The sequence below is a fragment of the Delphinapterus leucas genome, unplaced genomic scaffold (assembly GCF_059928025.1).
Source record: "Delphinapterus leucas isolate spDelLeu-1000000601 "Yukka" unplaced genomic scaffold, BTC_Dleu_Yukka2 spDelLeu_asBTCV2_sq25, whole genome shotgun sequence".
In the NCBI taxonomy this organism is placed as follows: Eukaryota; Metazoa; Chordata; class Mammalia; order Artiodactyla; family Monodontidae; genus Delphinapterus; species Delphinapterus leucas.
This window is the reverse complement of record NW_028322234.1, coordinates 3,971,835-3,996,706: the sequence shown is the minus strand read 5'-3', so window position 1 is coordinate 3,996,706 and position 24,872 is coordinate 3,971,835. Positions and strand designations below refer to the sequence as shown.

The 24,872-nt window shown below is 37.3% G+C and overlaps 2 pseudogenes across 4 annotated transcripts in view; both read left to right on the top strand.

The window, feature by feature from the left end:
• The window catches only part of LOC149744045 (UDP-N-acetylglucosamine--peptide N-acetylglucosaminyltransferase 110 kDa subunit pseudogene), a 148,633-nt pseudogene that overhangs the window by 21,724 nt on the left and 102,037 nt on the right, over positions 1–24,872 (top strand). The window lies entirely within an intron of this gene.
• Positions 17,856–23,770, top strand: LOC149744047 (calmodulin pseudogene; annotated as a pseudogene).

Sequence of the window (24,872 nt, the reverse complement as noted above, 5' to 3'; positions counted from 1 at the left end):
GCACCGCACCCTTTCCAGCATTTATTGTTTCTAGATACTTTGATGGTGGCCATTCTGACTGGTGTGAGGTGATACCTCATCGTAGTTTTGATTTGCATTTCTCTAATAATTAGTGATATTGAGCATCTTTTCATGTGCCTCTTGGCTATCTGTATGTCTTCTTTGGTGAAATGTCTATTTAGGTCTTCCACCCATTTTTTAATTGAGTTGTTTGTTTTTCGATATTGATCTCCATGAGCTGTTTGTATATTTTGGAGATTAATCATTTAGATTTATAACTAGAACCAAATATATACTTAAGGACAACTTGTAAATACGAAAAATAATGATTTTGACTATGTATCCTAAATATAGAAATTACCTAATGAATATATTTAAAAGTAATTTTAATCTTCATAGCAGTGATGTGGCCCAGGGTTATTTTTGGCAAGCAGAAAATTAGACAACGAGTTGTATACAAAGAGTATTGAAGCAATTGTAGAATATCAGTTTTTCCTTTAAGATCGGTATACTTTTAATCAGCTTGTGTTAGCATAGGAGAGAGAGACCCCAAAAAAAGTAAAGAATAATTATCAAAAGTATATATACCTAGTCTTCAAATTTCAACTGGATTGAGAAAACTTATATTCTTCTAATAATTTCCCAAATGGCAACTCCAGAAGTTTTTGGAAAATCCCAGTGTATTATAGGCACAATTATTTTTCAGAGTAAATTAAATATAGAAACCTTGGCTTATTAAACCCAGACTTTTCAGATTTTGTAATCTGTTATTTTACTGATTTTTTGGAGCAGGGGAAATAGAAAGACTCTCATACCAAAATTCACCAAAATTTCTTGACCAGCTAAACTGGTATTGAAAGTAAAATCATGCATTTTTAGAAGTATTTTTTTAATCTTTAAAAAACAGTTTCAATGGAACTTCACTATTATTTAAAGAAGAAAAAATCAGTATGATTTTTGGCATTATTTTCAAATTTGGATTTATGAAACTGTTTAGCAATGCTGTGAAACAAATTCTTTTTACTCTATTTTTTTGAAAAATATCTTTTAAATAACAAATCGAAAATTTTTTGGCTGGAATTTGTTGCTATAATTCCATAAAAGGACATCAGTTGATCATGCTTTTCTTCTGAGGTTGGGGAAATTTTACCTCTTCTACTTTATACTCCTGTGATAGGAGCATTTAACATTTAAATGCTCTTTTAACTGATCTGGCATATTACAGGTTACAGGGTATGAGAGGAAAATTAAGTTTACATATATACCATATATAAAGCAGATTTTCATTAATAATACATATTTATTTCAAAAGTAATAGTAATGGTAATAGTAAGTAATAATAAAGAATGGATGATCAGACAAGAGTATGATAACCATGAAGCAATCTCAAAATGATTTTTTGGTAAATAATATGGTTTGACGTATGAGAAGTGGTATGTGTTGAAACATGAAATTCTTCAAGCATTCTTTGATGATGATAGCATTCCTTAGGAATTTTTAAAAAATATTTTATGTACACCAAAAATACCAGTTTCATATTTTATCACTGTTAGAAAAAAAGGCTTTCCTGTAGTTTTCCTTTGGGTTGTAATTTTTTCCAGGGGCAGAAACTATGACAGATTATCCATTTCCACAAAAGTGAAGCTAGTCCACCATTCTGTGTTCAATCAAAGGTACAGTTCCTCTATAAATTGTTGTCATTGTGTGTTTCATGTAGAGAAAGAAACTAGTATGTCATAAATGCGCTGCAGTTATTTTCCATTTCTTGTTTCAGCAGCAATAAAAGGAGAGAGAGAGTTACACATTTATTTACTTGTCAGACTGGACAAAGTTCTTCAGAAAGAAAAATCGTATGCTACCTTAACCACTTTAGCAATTTTTGCAATCCAAAAGGAAAAAAAAAAGATTGATTTCTGTTTAACCTGTTTTTTTTTTTTATTCTGTGGGTAACACTATTTTTTTTTTCCTAGACATTTCTCTCCCTCAAAATTAAGGGGCTATTTTAGAACCATTTTACAGTGTTTCTTGAAACACTAAAGTTCTCTAGGAGACTGTCTGTTCTGTACTTGAATATGTAAGTACTAACCATGTCTGAAGGTATTGAGATAATAGATACATTCTGTTTACGTGCTTTGTAGTGAGTTATTGTTCTTAAGCCTGTAAGATGCAGCTACAAAGAAGATGTAAATGGAGAATTCACTCAATAAGCCAGAAAGAGTGTTACCAAACTAGACCTTTGGGTCCACTTGCCCACACACAATAAAGCCAAGCTCTTGTGAAGGAAAGTGCAGTCTTTATTGAAAGGCCAAGTAAGGACCTGAACTCTCCCATGGATTTCAGGGAACGGTTTTTAAAGGCAAGATGAGGGAGATAGTTGCAGGGTGCCTGGTAAGCTCCTGCATAATTCTCTGATTGGTTGATGGTGAGTTAACAGGATGGCGACAAGGGATTAACATCATCAGTCCTCAGGCGCCAGCTGGTCTGGGACCTACGTGCTTATAGTCATCATGCAGTTAGCTTCTTGTGTCTAGTGGGGGTTTTAGTATATGCAAAACAACTCAAGAGTATGTGTCAGATGCTGTTATCTATGTCCTTCAGGGAGGAACTAAAGATTCTGTGACTGTAAATTGTTACCATTTCTCCTGGTCCAACTACTATTTTTTGTTACTACATGTTCACATTCTTTCAATCATTAATTCTTGAGCCAGCCTTTTATGACTCAGTGGAGGCCTGGGGGAATAAATATTTTCTACAAACAAGAGGCAGGCGGAGGACATGTGGCCGGGGTGGGGGTGGTGGGGACGTTTGTCCTGGGAAGGCCCCACAAGGTCCTGCTCAGTTATAAGAAGAGAGAGAATTCTCTTTTTAGACATTTATTAAGTATAACGCTGTGTTCACTTTTTTGAATCTAATAATTGGCATCATTTGGAGAATAATACACTAATTCTAGAGGCAGAACAAAGAAAAGGTACATTGCCTCCCTTTTAAAATATTTACTTCTCTGATTAAGTAAAATCCAAAGAAAAACACAATGTAGATATGGGATACAATATCTTTCATAACCAGCAATGGTGATAAGACTTTCCAAAGAAGGATTCATCTACTTCAGTGAAGCTCCATGAGCCTATGGGGAAGAGCCCTTTTCTGCAACTTGCATTTTTAGATATTTTTAACATCCTATGGAGTGTGGGTTCCTGGTGTTATCATATGTCAGGCCTTATTAATCAGACCATTTTATACAGATTGCCATCTGCAAACACATCTGTAACTGGGTCAACGTTGTTCTGATTAAATTACCATGACTATTTTTCTTTCTTCGTCTTTCCTTTTTAAACACGGGATGTGAAGCCTCAGATTCATACTAACGTAACATTTATCATCCATATGTGCCAATTTTCTTCTTTGAGGCAAAGCATGACAAATCATTTAAGTGTTCACATTAGGAGTGCTAATCCTCTATGTCAGGAGTAGTCAAACTATAATCTGTCAGCCAAATGAAGGCTGCAGTTTATTTTTCTATAACCTGTAGGCTAAGAATTGTTTTTACATTTTTACAAGGTTGTTACCCCCCAAAAAAAAGAATCTGTGATGGCGACCTTGTGCCATGCAAAGCGTAAAATATTTACTATCTGGCCATTTAAGAAAAAAAAATTGGCAGATCCCTGTTATATCTGACGGCATTTATATATGCAAACATACAAAATGTTCCTCTTTTGTTAAATCTCTCATTTTCAGCTCTGACATTTTTTCCTTAGGCTTGCAGCCTATTACCCCTCTTGTTTCATATGCCATAAGCACTAGAGAAGAGTGTGTTGTTGCTCATGTGTGTAATCAAATGAATTTAAATACAATTAACAGGGCTTGCCTCGTGGCACAGTGGTTGAGAGTCTGCCTGTTGATGCAGAGGACACGGGTTCGTGCCCCGGTCCGGGAAGATCCCACATGCCACGGAGTGGCTGGGCCCGTGAGCCATGGCCACTGAGCCTGCGCGTCCGGAGCCTGTGCTCCGCAACGGGAGAGGCCACAACAGTGAGAGGCCCGCGTACCGCAAAAAATAATAATAATAATACAATTAACATATGTCCTTTGTTTTTCACCCCTCTAGTGATGTAGTTAATTTAGTAATATTTGATTTATTTCATTCATTTTACCCAGAAAATATTAATAAACTATATATGTGTACAGCAAATAAGATACAACCCCTGACCTCACGTGCTTATAGTTTGTGAAGACAGAAAATTAAATAGGCATCACAATCCCTTATCAAAATATTCAGTACTACTATATAACGTAGAGCAGGTCATAGTAGAGAGACAAAATCAAATGGTGAATATTATGGAAGGCATTTGGAGAACTTGAACTCTGCATTCAGAAGGCCTACTTGAAATTGTCCAAATGTAGGAGAAATATAGGGAGAGGAAGTTTATGTAAGGTTCCAGGGTTGTAGAGAAATGGTCCATTCTAGAGTGAAAACGATACAGTGCATGATTGGAAAGCTGGACATTTATAACCAAATTTCTAGCTTCATAGAGCCATAAACAGGGACAATGTGATTGTCCCAATATTTTCAAGAAAAAATAAATAATTTTCTAGTAGTTGTAGCTTCTTATTGACTTAAAAAATAAAGAAAAGAGAAAGATGGTGATAAAACATATATTTTCATGACAGCAAATCCTTAGACCTTTTGAGAAACCCGTTTAACTAGAAAGCAGTTGTTCCATTAGAAAATAAAGCTCACTGGCAGTGTCATTTGGAACGTATAAGCAGTGTCAGTTTTCTTCTCTTAGGGAGTAAATGGTCAGCCATGCAGGTGTTATCAGCAGTAACGAGGCACTTCAGACTAGGGGATGTAGAGACCGAAGAGTGGGGTTTCATTTTATTTTCTCCAGTACATACAATCTTATTAACTTGAAAATTAAAGCTAAATAGTTGGTTTCCCATTGCTTACTCTTAGCTGTGCTGTAGCCACTAGCCAAATATGACTATTAAAATTCAATTAACTTAAATTGATTTGAAAACTCAGTTTCTTAGTCACACCAGCCACACTTCAGATGCTCAACAGCTACATGTGGCTAGTGGCTACTGTATTGGGCAATGGAGATTTGGACATTTCCATCATCGTAGAGTGTTATCTTGGAAAGGACTGGCAGTTGCATTAATTACAGTAAAGTCATTTCTGTTAAGTTCTCTAAATAGATGTTATTTGTCATATACCCATTCAGACAAGTTTTTCTTTTGTTATTGTACTTAAAGGGTTCAGTCTTTGAATTTCAGTTCTTTTTGTCTTAGCTAGATATGAATTCCTTCAAAGTTTTCTTCTTCACATGGGATCCACAACATACAAAGCATTTGCAACCATATTTACTTCTCAATACTTAGATATTAAATGTTTTCATTGGAAGTTAACATAAAGAAAACATATGAAGTTAACATAAAGAAAAGCGCCTATAGCTCAGTAAATCATCTCAAAGTGAACCCATACATGGACCCTAACTAAAGTCAAGAAACAGAATATCCTTTGCTATAATTGTATTTATTGAGTAATTAATGTTTTTGAAAGAGTAGATTTTTAAGTTCTTTCTGTTTTTTTAATGTGATTAAATTTAAAGCTTCACTGAGTAAATTTTGGTTTATTCAAGAAATAGTTAGACAGTTTTCTAATTATCAGTTTTTCTCTTATTTTCTTCCTTCATGATGCTCATAATGTTGGCCTCCTTTGTTAATTATATTAATTCTCACCTCCTTAGCCATAGTTTAGAGATGTATATGGAGCTGAGGGGAGTGTAGACAAAGACCAAATAATAAAATATTGAAGTTATCATATTCTACAGTTTAATTCTTTGACTGTTGGTTTTTACTAGCATTCCATATTCTGAAAATCTGAAAAACACATATTCTGAAAAACACATCTAAATGATACAACCACATACTAAGTGAGAATGGCCAGGTATATTATTAATTTTTTTAGAGTAACCTTTTCTTTGAAGTATAACAGTCATGCAGAAATGTAATCCAACATCAGAGACGTTGAATGTCATTAAAAATATTCTTCCACAATTTAAAAAGCTGCAAGGTACTCCATCCCACAGATGTACCATGATTTAGCTTTCTAACTCCTGTTGCAGTTTTCTGGCTTTTTACCTAGTCGTCTTACCCCTCTTTCCATAATTCTGCAAAAATGAATTCATCTGTGTTTAATATCTTTGTGCCAATTTCCAATTTTTCCTTAGAATAAAATTCCTAGAGGCGGAATTTCTGAGTCAAAAGGCATGTGCATTTTTTGTTTGTTTGTTTGTTTTTTGCGATACGCAGGCCTCTCACTGTTGTGGCCTCTCCTGTTGCAGAGCACAGGCTCTGGACGTGCAGGCTCAGCAGCCATGGCTCACGGGCCCAGCCGCTCCGCGGCATGTGGGATCTTCCTGAACCGGGGCACGAACCCGTGTCCCCTGCGTCGGCAGGCGGACTCTCAACCACTGTGCCACCAGGGAAGCCCCCTAATAAACATATCTAAAATAAAATTTCACTGAATCAGTTTGAGAAGTAGGCCAGTCTTCATTGTAGGTGTTTAACAGCAATGGTAGTTTGATAGTTTGAAGTGAAAATTAATTTCCACAGGTATTCATCACAGTTTTACTTATTATAGATGAAGCATTCTTAATTGAGTATTCGTAGACACTTAGGATGAGCTTTAAATTATTTGACTCCCTGAACTAGTATGCAAATCCTGAGGTTGTGTATATATTGGGATGGTCCATACCTTGATCATATAGATTAATCTACTTAATTTCTAAATTTGTTCTTCCTTCTCTATCCCTGTCACCACTTCCCTAATTCAAGGCTTCAGCATGTCTTACACAAATTGGTTTGTTGTACTTGGGCGGGGGAACATGGCTTGTCCCACTAAAGCCATCTTTTATATAACCATTGGAGAGCTCTAGCAGCTATGGAAAATACATGGTAAAGATGAATATAAGCATTAATTTGATTATCTTGTCAATTCCCTGTAGTGGTTCGCATCTGAACTATAACTGGTGAACAAGTTTTGCTGTCATCTGCTCCAGGTGGAAAAGTTCATCCTTTGTCTCTCTTTACTTTGAACTCAGTGTTTTCCAGCTCTTTGGCATGTTCTTTCTTATCCCTGTCCCCCTAGATATCTCTATTAATACTATATAATTTGACTAAGGCATTCCCTTCTTTTCTTCAGGAATCCTTCACAGGCTGTTACTTTTCTTCATGCCTCTCTAACTCATACTTGGGACTATCCCTATCATTATAATTACCATAGCATGTGTGTGCAACTTTAGTGTGTGTGTATATCATGTTTCACTTGACGTTGATCTTCTTGAAAGTAGGGCCTATGTTATTAATTTTTATATTCCTGGAGTCAGGCACAAGACCTGGGACACCAAAGGTGCTCAATAAATATATGGCAAATGAGTGAATGAATGAAAATGGATTTTCAGGTCTGCTCATTAATTTAAAATAATTCATTTCAACTAGAACTTGTTTTTATAATATACACACTAAAGACCTGATAATTTTAATTCTAATAATATGACTTCTGAAATTATAATATGTTTAACTTGGTGAACTTTTTATGGTAAGAACATGCAAGTCTCACAGTCATATGTGCCTGGACCCCTTTACACCAGCATTTGAAGAGATCAGAAAGGTCATCATTTCACAACTGAGGAATGGTTGGGGGGTGTTAAATTCAGTGGGTAGGTGTGAAGCAGCATGGTATTATATCACCTCAATTTACCAGTACTGTACACCAGGGTCAAAGACATTGGACCGCTTTGATCCTTACATTTCCCTTCTTTAAAGTGAAATAATGATGACCAGTTCACAGAGAGCTCCTTTCATCGTTTTGGTATATTCCCTACCACACTATCTCCAATGTAGTTTTTTGTTTGAATTAATGGGGAAGAAAAGGAAAGGAAAGGAAGAGAGAGAAAAAAAGGAGAGAATGAGTTAAAACTACAAAACTTATAAAAGTAGTAGAATCTAATATTTATTGTTATCTTTTACTGTTTGTGCTTTTTAAGTGTGGTCTTTGGTGACCACATAGTATTCCTTAACGAGAATGCACCATATGTGTTTAACAGCGTCCCCATTTTGGGACAGTAGGAAAGTTTCCATTTTTAGCCACGTACGTGTAATACGGCCTTGAGGGTGGAGCTTTGCCTGTATGTTTGGAATCACTGCCATACTGTTGGCTCTGAGGGATGGAAGGCTCTCCTGTAGATACTCCAAAACTCTGCACCTGTGTGCCTTGCCGCAGCAGTGTGTCGGTCCCTCTTCACCAGCAACTCTCTGACCATCCATTACAGTTGAGAGTAGCCATCTTTCAAGAGAATGGAAACTGTCTCATCCCCCTTCATACACTACTTGGACCTTCTTCTTGTGCTCATGAGGCACTTTTGAGAACTTGACTCTCTATTGATCCCTTCAAGGGGATCCAGTATGTGTGGTGGCATTTCTGACCTCTGAGAGGGAAACAGCTGTATTTGAAAATATGAAGTTAGTAGATGAGCAAGATGCTCTTTGGGAAAGAAGAAGAACGAATGTTTTCTTTGAGAAGTTGAGCAGTCACTGTAACGTACAGTAGACGATTCATGTCTCTGTGTAAATTGAATTGTGATTATCTTTCCCATACACTCAAAGCCTTATTTATTTTGAGTACATTATATAGATGCTGCTATCCACAGGATGCAGAGAGGATCCTATGTAATGTGTCAGCCTCGACACTGCAATAGAAAGAACTCATTTGCTTACCATGTTATATGTACTGGTCTGCATTTCCCCAGGCTGTGAATTACTCCCTTCCAGGGAATTTCTGCCTTGGAAGGATCATTAACTCTTTGAGGGTACCAGCAAACCAGGTAGCAGATTCACCTTTTGTGAACTAAAATTCTAAATCCAGAAAAGACGATGAGAGTTCTGAAGTCCATCTCCCTATCTTTGTAAGAGGATAATCTCAGTAAGGAATGATTAAGGTTGTGATTTTTAAGGAGGCATTCCTAGATTCAATTCCTTCCTCCATAAGGTTTAAAATTCCTCTATGCCTCAGTTTTCTCATAGGTAAATAATATCTACCATATAGTTTATTATGAGGATTAAATGATAAATAGAACTTAGATACTAATAAGAGCTCAATAGGGAATTCCCTGGCAGTCCAGTGGTTAGGACTCTGTGCTTCTACTGCAAGGGCCACAGGTTCAATCCCTGGTCTGGGAACTAAGATCCCGCATGCTGTGTGGTGTGGCCAAAAAAAAACAAAAAAACAAAAAAACCCCACAAACTCAATAAAAGCTAGCTATCATATTATTAGTCTTATTATTATTGTCATTATTAATTTGATGAGCTTCAGAAAAAATTGTGCACCTTTCTTCATGCCGTTGAGACCTGACTGTCCCTTTAAAACCTGCTACTCTGAAATAATAACCAACCCCAAGTAAACCTAGTCAGTGGAGAAGAATTACAGCCATTTTCTTTCCTTTCTTTTTTTTAACTTTAAAAAAAGAGCATTACAGATAACCCCAGTTATACAGATTTTTTCTTGTGTCATTCCATTTAAGCTCTTAGGAGCACAAAGTTTTAGGTCTCTAGTCTCTTAAAGTAGTAAATTGTTTAAGCAAGAAAATAGCTGCATTGATAGGATCCTGATTAGCTTATTGGCATTTGGCTTTGTGGATGCAAATGCTGAGTGAAGATCTAGGATGCAAAGATTTAGGAAAGCGGTGTTTAAGACCAGCTCTGCCTCTTAGCGTTGCGACTGTGGACTACTCAGTGCCTCTCCTTTGCAGATTCTTATCCAAGTTATGGGACTTGGTAATCTCTGAGATACCTAGAAGAGCTAATATCCTGTGATTGATTCAGAAAGGAATCATGCTTTAAAGAATGGGGAATGAATTCTGCTCCCAGTTCCTCAGGTAAACTATTATTATGGTATAATAAATTGTTGGGAAAATTATTCTAATTTTCCTTGCCGTTGGATAGATACAGCCATTGAAGCATTTCAGGTGAGAATAACTTGTCTGGACAGCACCACAAAACCACTGCTGGGCTGGATTAAGTTCCTGACATAACAAGCTGATATAAAAGGTTATCAGAAGTGAGTTAGCCACACAGAGAATTGGCAGGTGTAGCCACTATCAGCAAAGCTTTGTTTGTCAACAGTGTTCCTAAGGGAATCACCTTCTCAGCAATGCCACTGTCCCTGCAAAGTCATTCTCTCTGTAGCTTTGAGAAACTCGCTTCTTGGTACAGCCAAACCCTTTTCTATTCAATGTGTCTGCCATCTTTTGAGAAGAGCTTCCACCATAACGTGTCATGTTCATTTCTGTGACTTCATAGTATTTGGCACTTTCTGGGTCTTGAAACAAACACAGTGTCAGCAAACTCATTTCTTCATCCAGGAGGAAAGGGCCAAGTTGTTGTTGCCCAGTTGTTGCTGGTGGACAGAGGCTCTGTTTCCAGGTTTTCAGGGTCCTGGTATACCTGTGTTTACCTTGGAAACTAAGACATGCTGGGGTTTTTTGTTTTTATTTTTGTTTTTTCATCAGGGGTATAGTTGCTTTACAATGCTGTGCTAGCTCCTGCGGCACAGTGAAGTGAACCCGCCATATGTATACACATATTCCCCTCCCTTTTGGATTTCCCTCCCATCCAGGTCACCACAGAGCACCAAGTAGAGTTCCCCTTGCTATACAGCACATCCTCACTAGTTTTCTATTTCATGCTGGCTTTACCTCAGAAATCACTCTTATCCCTGCACCTCTTGGTTCACCTGTGAGTGAAGACTAGAAACTTCTCTTTTTATCTGACCTCTTGTTTAAAGAAGAAGAGTATTTTGATGTTCTGTTGACACACTGATTACGGTGGAGTAGTGTCTGCCTCAGCAATTAGGGTTTAGTCAGCACTTAGGGCAGAAACCATGTATAGTAAAAAAATGCCTTTAGAAATCCGTTAAGTTTGACATAAAGTGCAGCGTAAGTAGATTTGTGTACAATTCTATGAAGTAAAATACGTATATGAAAAATGCATATCTTCAAACTAGAACCACACTGCACACACTGCAAGCTGATTACTCTGAGAGAGGTTCCAGGGACCGACATACCTTGTAGGCACAGTTAATTTGTGTCTCCCTGTTCACTACCCCCCTGGTTATATTTAGTGCATGGAAGGGCAGGCAGACTCACTCAGGCTACTTAAATTCTTGTTTCTCTCCTTCTCTCTTTATCTCCCTAGATGTGTACAATTAGAATATTATAAGCTAAATACCCAAATGATGTGGCTCCTCTATAGCTAGGGTTAGCTCTGTATTCATAGAGGGGAAAGATGATTTAAAAGATGTTTCAGTAATAGGCTGCTGCAGAGAATCAGTTTAAATTACTTTTTTTTTTTTTTTGCGGTACTAGGGCCTCTCACTGTTGTGGCCTCTCCCGTTGTGGAGCACAGGCTCCGGATGCGCAAGCTCAGCGACCACGGCTCACGGGCCCAGCCGCTCCGCGGCATGTGGGATCTTCCCGGACCAGGGCACGAACCCGTGTCCCCTGCATCAGCAGGCGGACTCTCAACCACTGAGCCACCAGGGAAGCCCTAAATTACTTTTTGATGCATCAAAGAGCACTTATTGAGCACCTATGTTACGGACTCAGTGTTTTGTGTGCTCCCTCGAAATGCATATATTGAAACCCTAACCCCCAGTGTGATGGTTGGAGGGCCTTTGGGATGTAGTTAGGTTTAGGGTGATGCCCTCATGATGAGATTCGTGTCCTCATAAGAAGAAGAGACAGGAGAGTCAACTCCCTCCCCACAAGCACACATGGAGGAAAGGCTATGTACGCACAAGCTGGAAGGAGGCCCTCTGTAGCCAGGAATCAGCTCTCACCAGACACTGAATCTGCTGGCACTTTGATCTTGGACTTCCCAGCCTTCAGAACTGTGAGAAATAAATGTCTGTTGTTTAAGACACCTGGCCTGTGGCATTTTGTTATGGCAGGCTGAGCTGACTAAAACAACTTACTGTCCTCTTGATCTAGATTTTTTAAACCAGGGAAAGAATGCTGTTGCCTGCATGTGAATGTAAACGTGATACATAATAGAGATGACATTACAGATCACTGAAGAAAAAAATGGACTGGTAAATAACTAACCTGGAAGTACTATGTTATCCATATAGAAAAGAAAATCTATACCATTCAAATATAAAAAAAATCTGTTGCATTTAGGTTAAATACCTAATTATGTAAATAAAATATTAAAATTTTAAAAATAAAATGTAAGATGATTTCTTATAAACTTAAAATAAGAATGAGGTTGTTTAATGAAATATAAAATTCAAACCTTGAATAAAAGAGTTGACACATTGATCCACATAAAAATATCCTGTTCAATAAAAATCACTATAAACAGCCAAGTCACAAACTGGGAGTAGATGTTTGCAATACATGTAAACAATGTAGGATCAATATTTCATATTTATAAAGAATTTCTATAAATTAGCAGGACAGTAACTAATAGGAAAATGGACAAATGAGGATCGAAGCAGGCAATTTCTAGAAGGGACCATACTGGACTGATGGATAAAGAATTGATAAGATGTTCAACTTCACTAGAAATTGGTGAAATATATGAGAAACAAGGAGATCTAGGAAATCGGTAAAATATTTTAAATTCTTACAATACCAAATGTTGGTAAGGGTGTTTAGAAAGGGACATTTTTAGACCCTGTTGTCTTTTGCATAGCTTGATAAGCCTAATTTGCAGAACAATTGTGTAGTATCTAGTAAGTAAAATTGTACCCATTTTTAACCTAGCAGTTCTGTTACTAGCTGTGATTTTAGAAAAACTCCCTAGTATGTGAGCAGGGAAACATATACAGACTTAATTATGGAATCATTTGCATTAAAACATTAAATACAGTACATAATGTTTATTACAAGGTCTTTCTTTTACTTGTTTTTTCATGTATTTATTTATTCAGTTTACATGGTCTATACATAAAATCACTTTAAAACCTCTAAATTATCTCATGTCCATTAAATGGAAACAGTAATGCTAGGCCTGTTTAAATTACAAGAAAAAATCACTCTATACCAACAAAGTGTTTTAAAAAACCAAGGTCAAAGGAAGTAGTCTTGGGAGAGAGGCATTCCTGAGCTGGTGGCTGGATCCCAGGAGCTGCTGGGCGAAAGAAAGAAAAAGATGCTTTCAGACAGGAGTGGTTTGATTAGAGCCCAGTGACACAGCTAAAGGGAATTAATCATAATTACATGTCTCAACATAGTAAACCTCAAATGCAGTGTCAAGAGACAAAAAAAAAAGCATATGCCATGGCAAAAAGACAAAAAGACTAACAGCATTTATCGGGTGTTATTCTATGTTGAGCATATTGTAAATACGGTTTATATAAAGTTTAAAGTAACAGGGAAAATATTGCAAATATTGTTTAGGGAGAAATATTTTGTAAAAGAATAATATGGACAGTAATGATAATCACCAAAGTCATTCGAGGGAGTGCCTGGGAAAGGGCTGGTGGGGGAGGATGTGGGAGATTGAGCAGCAGTTCACAGAAAGCTTTAGCTATATCTCTATATCTGTGAAGACCTAGTCCATTAAAAACAAAAGTTTTGAGGCAAATTTGGCAAACTGAATCTGTGGTGTGGTGAATATATGAATATACATTACTTTTTCCCCTAGGTAAGTTTTAGTCTATTTGAAATATTCTAAATGTTTAGAAATTTTAAAATTGCCCTTGCAGTTATTTTTGCAATGTGTTTAACTTAGCAGCTTTGTGAAATGTATGGCGACACAGGGTAAATTGCCCTATGCTTAATATCTCCAGTGGTAACAAGGCATGATTTAGAAATTTCACCCAGAATTCACCTCTGTAAACTCTGCAGTAACGAAGTAGTTAAGTTCAGGACTTCTATATTGATCAGGATTGCTTTGAATATAATTCAAAGATTAGTGCTAGAGGAATACACACCTGTGGGAAGGCAGAGTGAACTAAGAGGACTCAGATCATCTATGGATTCACTGCATATTTACATTTTTATATGTTTACAGTGGAAAAAAGTTAAGTTGCACAATGAAAGCATTAAGAAATATGCTTAAAACTTCCTGCTCAACAAAAAATGCTATAAACAAATTTAGTCAACTCACACACTGATTTTAAAATCATTAAATCTGAAGACATTGCCTCCATTTTCTTGAGTTTAGTTAGGACGCTTCTGGCTGCTTAATATGAATTTTCAGATTTAAATTGGAGTAAAGAGAATGAATGAAGAATATGTATAAAAAATTTATAGGTATCTTTAAAATTTTTTTCTATTAGTTTTCTTTGGTTACATTTAGATATCATGCCAAAAAAAAAGCAAGTACTAAGAATGGAAAACAAAGATTTTTCAGCTGAGAGGATTTATGACTTTATTATCAAATATGTAGTCAGTCATTCAAGCAACAGTTAGTTATTGAGTATCTGCTCTGTGCCAGGTACAGTTCGAAGTGCTGAGGAAGGAGCAGAGAACAAAGTAAATGAGAAACCCCTGCCCTCATTTTATTTATGCTCGAAGGAGGAAGGGGTAGAACTTACTTTCTCATCGTCTAGTGCCCATATACAAGGAAACCTACTAAATGGTAATTGAGAATCTTTGTGGTTTTGGGAAGGAAAGGGGTGGGGGGAGTGCACTGAATGGGATTTCTTGGATAACCGTAATTACAGAAGGAAAACACGCACTGGCTTCTCCTATTATATAAATGAGAACGTTTATAGTAATTTTCTGAGAATGGCATTCTCAAATGTTTTAAGTGCAGAAGGAGAATAGATGGTCGAGTCTGCTTTTCAGCTCTGCTATGACTGCCTGTTTTACTCTTTTTCCTTCCCAACTCTACTGAGCTTATTACTTAATTGATGGGTTTTTCGTTTTCTTTTTTTTCCCCTGAAGAGTAAATCATTGTCTTTATTCAGTAAGGAGTTCAAGTGAAATGTAAAGTCCTCTTTTATTCAACTAACTCTTTACTTTCTTGTTAAGACCTCCTGTGTGTGTCAGGCACGGTCCCAGGCTCTGTGTGTTCAGAAATGCACAGCTCCTCCTCCAGGGGGTCTGTGGTCTAACAGGCCAAATGCCAGTGCCAGTTGTCGTGCAGCATGGCAGGTGATCTTAAGGAGGGATAGACATAGTTCTGAGTGAGCAGTCCTGCCTGAGGTTCAGAAGCTGTGTAGCTGGAAGATTTTTTTCATTGTTGGGGCTTCAAAAATGAGTGATGGTTTGCCAGATGTGAAGTGTGAGGTGGACTTCCCAGCAACCTCACAACCCCATGACTCCCGTCAGTCACTCAGTGCATTCATTGCCTCAACGTGCCGTAGCTTCTGTATGTCATTCATTCGGTCATTCATTTATCCGTTGATTTATGCCATCAAATTTAGTATATGTATTATACTCCTTTTGTGGGCCATTTGCTAAGCAGTAGTGAAATGTGTAAGAAAGATGCTGCATTTACCTTCATTTTATATGTCAACACCAATGGCTAGAGTTATTGGCACGTAGGCATTCTAATCCAAAGATTTTTCAATTCAAAATATTGGGTTGGCCAGAAAGTTCCTTTGGGTTTTTTGTAACATCCACGGAAAAACCCGAAGGAACTTTTGGCCAACCCAGTGTGTGAGTTATTATAGTCAGATGGGTAACATGACTTGGTTTTGAATAGAAGTACTTAGTTATATTCTACAGTGGACAAGAGCATTTAGAGGTTATATAATGCATCTGATCATAGTATCGAACCTGATCAGAAAAACAAAGAAAACAGAATTCTTCTGGAGCTTGCTTTATATACTTGTGTCCACACAATCCAAATAATTCCCATTCACTACAATTCTGGGAGAACATAAGAGCACACAGCAATTTTAGGTAGGTTATCTTGTTGGTTCTGACAGCGTCCCTATGGATCATGAATATAGACTCCATGACTTTTCCAGAAACATAGGAATAGTATGTGGTAGAACTCTAACTTGATTGTAGTGTTCACTTCACCATGCCCATGAGAGAACTCTGAAATTCCTAGATGCCTCTCATACTTCTTTTTCTTCTGATATATCTTTTTATAGTTTTAAAGTAACGTTTTTTTCCTTACATAGCTTTCCTTTAACAAGAAGGCAAATATTTTCTTTTTTTTTTTAAGTAAAATAAGTAAAACAGTGGGGTAATGTAGCTACCAATATAAAAATGTTTACATTTCTAAAATATGGTAGATTTAGGGAACTGTGAACATAGCCATTTGTGTGTGTGTGTGTGTGTGTGTGTGTGTGTGTGTGTATAGAAATATAGCTTTAATAAATTAGATTTCGTCACAAATGCAAAATTATATTTTTTAACATATTGATATTTCACTTCATCATATGATATAACCACGTGCTGAAAATGAAGATGAATTTGGAATTTCAAAGACACACGCAAAAGTATAATCCATCAATGGTCCTCATTCTTCTTGGTGAATCCTTCCCTTTTAGGATATTTCCTTTCACTGAAATGACTGGACATAAGGCATGTCAATGCAAAACATAAGTGAAGAATTTAGAGAAGCTAAATTTTACCAGGGGAATAGATGGGAAGTAGAGATTAAGGAAGCAGGGAGCCATTGAAAAATGTTGGGTGGAATGTAGCTTAAGGGAGATGGGCTTTCAAGAGAGCTCCGAAGTCGGACGAGTGGAAACAAGAAAGTGATAGAGAGCTATAAGGAAGGGTCAGCAACTGTTTAGTAACTGTGCGCCTCTGCAAGACCCCAGTGCCTGGTGTTGTGGACTCAGTGGAGTTCTCAAGATTCTTGAGGTCTGGAAAAACATGTTCTCGTCAGATGAGAAGAAAAGATCTAAAAAAGATAAAGCAAGTCTGAGAGGTGGAGTAGAAATTGAAATTTAGGACTATTGTTGTCAGTGGCACACTATGAGCAACTTTTAAAAGGCTTGTTAGGGTAAAAATGCACTTTTTGGCTTTTTAAGAAAGCATACTATGAAGAAAGAAATAATTGATCATATACTCAGAGCTAAGCATAACTATTGGCTTGCTGTCCCTCCCATAACAACCAAAAATTGAGGGGAAGGGAGAGCAAAGATGCTGATCTTGTGAGCTTCAGATTGCCACAGCAGCCAGCAAACAACGATTGGACCGTGGATCAGTATTTCAAGCAAACAGTCTTGACTGTTTTACCAGCATAATCCCAGGATCTTCACTTTAAGCCAATGTTCTTTGCCCTAAGAGAGCGTCACGCAAAGCATTTGTTTCTTTGTGACTGAAGAACAATTAATTTAGTTCAACTCACTTTGTTGAGCATGTACTATGTGAAAAAACCATACCTAGTCCATAAATCGTAGTTCTCCATGACCATAACCACTGGAGGCTGCTGTTTCAACATACCAACAGAGGCAGTGAATCTTTAGAAGCAAAACAATCTAGGCCAAAACAAATTAGTAAAGGATGTCTGAGGGTAAGTGGTTTTTTAAATTGATATAAAATTTATATCCAGTGAAATGCACAGTTGAGTACTCTCTTCTACATGATTTTTTTTCCACCTTGAATTCTGTGAAACTAGTTTGCCCTGGTCTTTCTCCTACACCTTTGGCTATTCCACCCCTCTCTCATCATAGTTACCTATCGCTTCACTAAATGTTGATATTCCAATGTCTGACTCCTTCTCTTCTCAGGTTACGTATTCTCTTTATACTGTGTTGCTTTCAATAACCTCATCAGTATCACATCTACAAATCTAGACCCTATTTCCCATCTGCTCCATTCGTATATATCCAGCAAGCAATGGGACCTCTTTGCCTAGTGGTCCCATAAGCACTTTAAATTTGTCATGTGCAAAAATGAACTTATTGCCTCTCACTACAAACATGCTTTTAATTATGTTTTCATTATTAGCACTAATGAAAACATACTATTCAAAACAATTCAAGCAATCGAGCACTTTTGTGTGATAAGGGATGTGTCAAACATTATAAATCAGGTAACCCTCTTTTGGGAGAACTGATAGTTTAGCCATTTATTCACGCCAAACCTGGCCATCATTCTGGAACTTTCCTCCTTCCTCATTGCACCCACCCAGAATCCCCCCAAAATTTCACCTCCCCCTCATCATCGTGGTCCTTGCTTCTTTCTCTGGAATCTCTCAAATCTGTTTCTTTGTCCTTGTCAAAAATCTTTCTACTTTCTTTCCAGACTTCCACACAGGGAGTATTGTTACAACAGATTCAGACTCTGTTCCTTAGGCATAGAGGTAACGGAGGGATGAATTCTGATTGGAGATTTACTCATCAACCATGTATTGAGTTTCTGTTAGGCATAAAATAAGTCTATTAAAGTAGCAGAACAGAATTAGTCCGAGTGGAGCAAGCGAGCTGAGTGCTTGAGTAGTCGAGTCCCGGAGACCGGTAGCGCTTGCAGCATGGCTGACCAGCTGACTGAAGAGCAGATTGCAGAATTCAAAGAAGCTTTCTCACTATTTGACAAGGATGGTGATGGAACTATAACAACAAAGGAGTTGGGAACTGTAATGAGGTCTGTTGGGCAGAATCCCACAGAAGCAGTTACAGGACATGATTAGTGAGGCGGATGCTGATGGTAACGGCACAATTGACTTCCCGGAATTTCTAACAATGATGGCAAGAAAAATGAAGGACACAGACAGTGAAGAAGAACTTAGAGAAGCATTCCTTGTGTTTGATGAGGATGGTAATGGCTATATTAGTGCAGCAGAGCTCCGCCATGTGATGACAAACCTTGGAGAGAAGTTAGCAGATGAAGAGGTTGATGAAATGTCAGGGAAGCAGATATTGACGGTGATGGCCAAGTAAACTAAGAAGAGTTTGTACAGATGACAGCAAAGTGAACACATTGTACAGAACGTGTTAAATTTCTTGTACAAAATCGTTTATTTGACTTTTCTTTGTTTGTAACTTATCTGTAAAAGGTTTCCCCCTATTGTCAAAAAATATGCGTGTATAGTAATTAGGACTTCATTCCTCCATGTTTTCTTCCCTTATCTTACTGTCATTGTCCTGAAACCTTATTTTAGAAAAATTGATCAAGTAACATGCTGCATGTGGCTTACTCTGGATATATCTAATAAGCCCTTCTGCACATCTAAACTTAGATGGAGTTGGTCAAATGAGGGAACATCTGGGTTATGCCTTTTTTTTTAAGTAGTTTTCTTTAGGAACTGTCAGCATGTTGTTGTTGAAGTGTGGAGTTGTAACTCTGCATGGACTGTGGACAGTCAACAATATGTACTTAAAAGTTGCACTATTGCAAAACGGGTGTTTTATCCAGGTACTCGTACACTATTTTTTTGTACTGCTGGTCCTGTACCGGAAACATTTTCTTTTATTGTTACTTGCTTTTTAAACTTTGTTTTAGCCACTTAAAGAAAATCTGCTTCTGGCACAATTTGCCTCAAATCCATTCCAAGTTGTATATTGCTTTATTATCTTCACGGTGCTATGTCCCTCTCTAAATCATCTAGTTTATTATCTGGTTTCCTACTTTATAGTCTTTCTCCACTCTCGTATGTAAGCTTGCTAAGGACAGGGGTGTGTTCTAACTTGTTCATTACTCCATCCTTATTGTGTAGATACAGTGGTAAACACACAGTAGGTGCTCAGGAAATATTTGTTGCATGTTAACAAGTAATCTTCCCTCCAGCCTTAAATGAGAGTTTTTGACTGGCGCAGTGATTCATATTCACCTCTGCGGATTTGTATAATACCATTATGAAATGTTGCTGGGTGTGTTATCTGCCTCATAGGGATATAAGGATGTTATAAGGATCAAATGAGATAATGTATATGAAAGTTACTTTGTTAGAGAAACAAAAACTTATAATAGTATTTATGATCACTCTCCTGATTTCACAGATGAGCAGATGAGAAACCTGGAGCCCCAGTGGGTACATAATCACCCAAGGGCATAGATATCAGCTCTTACATCTTCTGCCAACCATCACAAAGATGCTTTTACATATTTTTTCCCCTTTATGCTGAATGTCCCTCACTGAAAGGTCATAAGGATGACAAAGATGTTTCTGAAAATTAGAAAGGGAGGAGTAAAGCCACTTTTTGTTGAGAAAGAGCGTGCAGATCAGTAAAAACAGCCACAGGGAACATAGGAATGAAAAATTCAGGGTAGAATTTGGCCTACTGGCCCAGATGGGAATAAACTAGTTGCGATGTTTAATGTGAAGCTAAAGAAAAGTTAATAGGTTTGTGAACAAATGTTCCAAACTCTCAGCTCAGGGTATGATTTCCCAATTCAAGAAACTTTTCTACCCTGAGGGTAACAAGTTTTACTCAGCTTTTGTGCAAAGAAACTGCCACTATTTCATATTTTATTTTCTTTTTCTGTTTCCTTAATAAAAGTATTCAGTATTACTTGGTGGAGTTCTGCCCTATTGTTTGATATCATGACACTTTCTTCCAGGCAGTGCGGTGTCCTGTCATTGGGAGCCATTGGTGCTAACCAGAATGGTGTACAGTACCAGGGAGTATGCTAGCATATTGAGTTATATCTCATATTCTTATGTAATTCACAAACCAGCCCTTGAAAAGAACTCAATTTCGGACCCGTGTGATGTCATTTGTGGTATACTTAAGCCACACTTTATTTTTAATTTGATATATGCTCATTAAAAAACATTATCTTACTTGCTTTAGGGTCACACAACTAGTAAGTGAAGGAACCAGTCTTCCAAACTCCATTATTTGCATTTTTAAAAATTGTTTAGCATTTATATGAAGGCAAAAATTAACCTTCCAGCTCTGTTATCAATTTCTGTATCCCAGTGGATATACCAATGTCCTCTGAAGTTGCATAGCTCTGATTTGTCATGAGGTGGCAATGTGACAACACCTTGAATTGGATCTATGATGAATTCCCCCACCTTGGTGAATTTCTGAGGGAGCTGTCCAGAGCTGAGTTTGCTATGGAATGGCCACTGAGTGAGGAGGCATGAGAACAGACTTCTAGGGCTTGAATATTTGATTTTATGCACATCCAGTCTTAGCTTCTAGCTGAAGAATCCTAATGTGGAACCCTAGGAGAATTTGCTTTCTGGATTTCAAATACAAAAGTTCAAAGCGGTCAGGTTCTATTTAAAAAGCCCACATGCAAAAGTAAGTGAAGTACCTTGAAATTGCCAGTGAAGAGGTCATCCTGAAATCTACAGAGTAAAAAAATGAGTTTTAGAGGAGGAAAATATGTTTTCAAATAAGGGAATGTATATTATAGCTTTTCAAATTCCATTCATTCAGAGAAAGTGAATAAACAGGGATAAAAGACCTTGAACAAGACTCTTTTTCATGTCTATTTAAATAAGAACTTTATTCAATTTGTGGTACTATTAAATAGGAATACAATATTAAATAGCTTAAAACTTATAGTGGTATTTCTTATATCCAAATATGTGAAAAGAATTTTATATAATTTATTATGGCTCATTCTGAGGTGGCTCTGAAATTATGAATTGTGAACACTGTCTAATACTTTTCCCTAAAATATTAATAAATTTATACTTATATATTCTTAAAACTTCAAATATTATATTAAAATAATGTTCATATTATCATTTAAAGATCTAGAATGTAATTTCCCAGTCTTGATTTTAATTCGATTATATGAAAGCTGAAAATATAAGATTGTAACACTTTTTTTTAGATTGTGGTTATTTTTTAAAAAGTCATTCACCTGTTGAATCATTCAGTAGATATATAGTGGCACATTCCAAGCTGTGGTCACGTGGTTCCAGCCTCCATTAGACTTATAGTCTAGTGCAGGAAAGGTTAAGTAAACTGAAGCTTAAAATGCACGATAATAAGTGCTATGATGGGGTTGGTACAGCGTATTATAATCACACACTGCAGGATCCTCTTATTTGAATTTGGTGGGGGGGCTGGTCAGAGAGAGTTCCCAGAGAAAGTGATATGGAAGGTGATACCTGAAGTATTAGTAGAATTCAGCCAAGCAAAGAGATGGAGAAGAATCTTTCAGTCACAGTGAGCATAATATGTGAAAGTATGGAGACAAAAGAGGATGTGGTGTTCTTCGAAGAGAAGTTAAATTTAACTAAAAGTTAGAATTCTTAAAAGATAAAACAGGGACTGGGGATAATAAATAAGACTGAGGCAGTAAGCTGAGGTTGTACCATGGAAGCATGAACATCCTTCTAAGAGCATTGGGATTCTGTAGTAAGGTTTTAAATAAGGAAGCTGCCTGGTCAGGTTCACATTTTAGAAAAGTCATTTCAGTGTAAAGAAAAGATCACGGTTAGGTGAGAGCCTAAGTCTAGAGGCTGAGGGACTCTTTTGGAATCTGCTACAGTGGTTCCAGATGATACATGATGCTGGCCTCAACTAGAATAGCACTAAGTGTTGATGGAGAGAAGTAGCTGGAATCATCATTTTTTAGAAGATTAAATTGAGAGAGCTTCACAGCTGTTTGGAAGTAGAGGAGGGTGAGAATATGAGGTCAGGGAAGCTAATTAGATTTCTGGAATCTGCAGCAGTGGTGGCTGGTTCCACTTCCAAAGATAGAAAACACAGAAGTTTGCAAGTGAAGGTAGTGAGATCATTTGGGGGCATAGAAAGTTTTATGTTTCTGTAGGACTCTAAATGAAATGGCTAGCAGAAATTTGGGCCTGTGGATTTTGAAGCTCAGGAATGAGATGTGACCTAGAGATATAAAGTTTAGAACTTTTATCAGGTGGATGGTAATTGAGCATTTAGGAATGGATGATATTACCCAAGGAAGATGTTGAAGAGATTCTCAAACTTTGGGGTCAGATGAATTACCCAGGAGGTGTGATAAAATTCAGAATCCTGGGCACCAACTCCAGAGTCTTACTGAGTAGTTATAGGATGTAGCTCACAAATCTACACGCTTGACAAATAGAGCTCCATGATTTTGATGCAGATGATCCTCTGACCCCACTTTCAAGTAAAAGGAAAAGTGGATCTTGCATAGGAGCCTAAGTAGTATCAGCACATAAAAGATGGACAGAGGAGGAGGAACCCGGAAAGAAGGCTGGTGAAGAAGTAACCATAGGTGTGGAAGGAAAATTAAAAGTATAAAATATCACTAATTACATGGAAAGAGAATCAGTATAAGAGAAGGAATCATCGACAGGGCCAGAAGTGTTGAGACAGGAAGTAAAGATAAAGGCTGGAATACACCTACTACATGTAACAAAAAGGAGGTCATAACAAAGTTGGCAAGAATAGTTTCAGTAGAATAATGTGGGCTGAAGCCAGATTGCAGTGGGTTGAGGGTTGAATATGATATGAGGATGAAGAGACATGAAGCAGAGACAAAATCTTTTACAAGTAGTTAGAAGGGATGGAGGAGGTTGCTACAGCAGGATATGGGTAGGGGTGAATGTTTTAGGAAGGAAACAGCGTGAGTCAAAGTCTTATCTCACCCTTGGCCTGCTCTTATCTCTAATTTTTTTGGAGCTTTTCGTCTTATCAACTTATGAATGGATATATTATACAATTCAGCAATAAAAAGAATGTGTTATGTGTTAAGTTTATGTCGAAATTTCTAAGAAACTACCAAATACTTTTCCAAAGAGCTGTTCTGTTTTACATTTGGATATTGGGGAGCAAATTAAGGTGCTGCTTTGTGTTTTGTGCATTATGGTTATGCCAAACAATACTGAAATATGCCTGAATATTAGCCTGACCCCTAGTGGTGGTCCACATCCATGGGGCTAAACGTGGAACTGAGTTTTCTCTACGCTTTCCATCACATGAGCTGCCACTCCACCTCCATCATTTCTTGCAAACACATAACAGTAGAGAGATGGTGTAAATATGCCCAAACAAATTTAGATGGTGTACTGCAGGGTCCAGTGGGGCAGAAGGAGGGAAGTCCTTACACCCTGCTACCTGCTTGAGATCAATACCTGCTGTCCTAGCTTCAGCATCACCACCATCCGGGGGACTTTGAGAAAAATACTGAACTTCATTTAAGCTCAATTTCCTCATATTTACAACGACGATTATAGTAATACCTACCTTAGAGTGATTAAGTGAGGTTAAATGAGATTGTGTATGTAAAGCGCCTAACACAGTTCAGCCCAGAGTTGACATTCACGAAAGAGCAGGTGTTCATATTTCATAATGATAAAAACAATCAATAATGTAGTCAAATCCTACAATGAAATTTTATTCATGATATTTTTTTTTCTGGTTCTCATTTGCTTGCATTCCATGTTAATGTTCTCTATTTCAATTGGAACCTCTTTAAATTTAGGACTGGGTTTTATTTGATAAAGATAAAAGCCACAACCATACCAACAATAACATCCTCTATTATTTTAGAGTAACTATATATCAAGACATTGCTAAAATATTTCTTATGTAAAATTTAATGCTGAAACAGTTTTATGAGGTAGGCAAAGATCTCAGATGGTCTATGTTAAAGATTTTCATCTGTACCTTTTTCACCCAGACCCCACATCTTGACTCCTTGATGTGCTGGCCCTGCCAGTGGCAATGATAATATCAGTTACAGATGGTTGGTACAAGAAATACAAAGATTATGTACAAAGTATTGATATTGATACTGATATTGATAAAGCTAGCTTTCTTCTCTTTGAGCTTTTCCATTCTAGAAAGCTAGCTCTCACCGAGAAAAAAAGCTACCTCTTATTTAACCCTTGAGAAACAAAAACAGAATGAACAAAAATCTATTTGCTTCTTTTATTACCCCAACGATACTAGGGCTGACTGTTGTTATTTTTAATTATTATGTTTCCAGGTATTTTTCCCCCGCACTCAACCGACTGATTAATAACCACATAATTTCTCTTTAACA